Consider the following 1,767-nt stretch of genomic DNA (forward strand, 5'->3'; position numbering starts at 1 on the left):
GTTGTCTATGTACTTTCATTCTCCAATGAAAACTCGCCTACTGTCTTACGGGCGTGATACCTGGTGAAACAAACCCAATTAAGTAGTAATCAATTTATCAATAAGCATTGGTCACATTCTCTTGATATCTTAAGAATACTAAAGCACGTTGTTATCTGAGACAAAGTTGGGCTGTAGCACACGCTGTCTCAATACAATAATTAAACATATCGATGTCCAATAAAGTCTTTATTTGTTCACTTTGAGACCGCTTCTATCTATATTTATACTGCAATATCCTAACGTTTAAGAAACTTTACGTAAAGTTTGAGTAAATAAGATATTTTATTGCGTAGAATAACCAAATACTTCTTTCTAAATAATCTAATCGATTAACAAAGAAAACATTTTCCTCCTTTCAGTCAAAAGTGAATTTTGTGTTATTCTCGACTATAGGACTGTTTATATACACATGCAATGCTATGTCTTATTTTCGACACGGCGTCGCAACAATTCGAATAGAAACAGAAAGATATTAAAACATATGTTTTCAGGATAATAATGTTTTAATTGAAATGAAACTGAAAATGAAAAATATAAATAGTTGCAATGTCGCATATATTCAGATTAACATGATCATGCTGGTCATGAATTCTCCCATAAAACATTTTAAAAATAATTGATAATTAGTTACAAATGTATAATGTTAAAAAATCTTTATTTATCTTAAGTAATTATCCTATGCAATTTACACTGCAAAATCTCCAAGGCTATATCATTTAGATCAAGTTTTGTATATGTTTTATCTTCTTTTTTATACATATCTTTTTTTGTAAAGTTGTTTTTATTTTAGAGTTGTTTACGTGTATGTTGTTCATCTTTTATATATGACTTTACTATAAATAGGTTTAATGCGTGTATACACATAACCATCATGTATATGTGAGATTAATCGCTCTCGTAACTGTTTTTAGAGTGGCATATGCATACGCTGTTGTTTACTGAAAATATCTGTCTGTGTTTTATTACCTTATCCGTATTTTGCACAACTTTTTGGAATTTTGAACCTCAATGCCCTCAATTTTGTACTTGTTTGGCTTTATAACTATTTTGATCTGAGCGTCACTGATTAGTCTTAGAAACGCGCGTCTGGCGTATTAAATTATAATCATGGTAACTTTGATAACTATTTCACTGTTTTATATATACACATATATGTATACATGAGGTGAGACCTCGTTGTCTTTGTTTTGTATTGCGGAACGTTTCGTTTGCCATATTCTATTTCTAGTACTAGTAAATAGTAATTGGTTCGATGTTATATTATTGTTATTTTTCTTTCTTACTTTAATTAAAATAAAAACAACAGGGATGACCGTGTGCAAAATATCATTATGTTCTGATTTTTTTTTATTTATCTAATATTACTTACTGGTACTCTTATATAAATCATACATCTTATTGATAATAATTCAGCATATGTAATAAGGGAGACACAATTGGTAATTATTGGATCACTAAACAAATACCACGATACAAAACTGCAAAGAACCATGATAATGATTGCATTTACATATTGCTGTTAACACAATTTGATACAATACTGTAAATTTTACATGTTTGATGTTTTTCCTTCCTATAGTTTTTTCGCCAAATAATTATGCAACCCCTAAATCTATCTTATACTACTGTTTTTTTAATTCTCACATTATTTCATTTGTCATAGATTTGTCTCAATGTAAGGATCAATAAAAAGTAAAATCACAAAAACACTGAACTCCGAGGAAA

This window comes from Mytilus edulis, chromosome 13, assembly GCF_963676685.1.
Source record: "Mytilus edulis chromosome 13, xbMytEdul2.2, whole genome shotgun sequence".
NCBI lineage: Eukaryota > Metazoa > Mollusca > Bivalvia > Mytilida > Mytilidae > Mytilus > Mytilus edulis.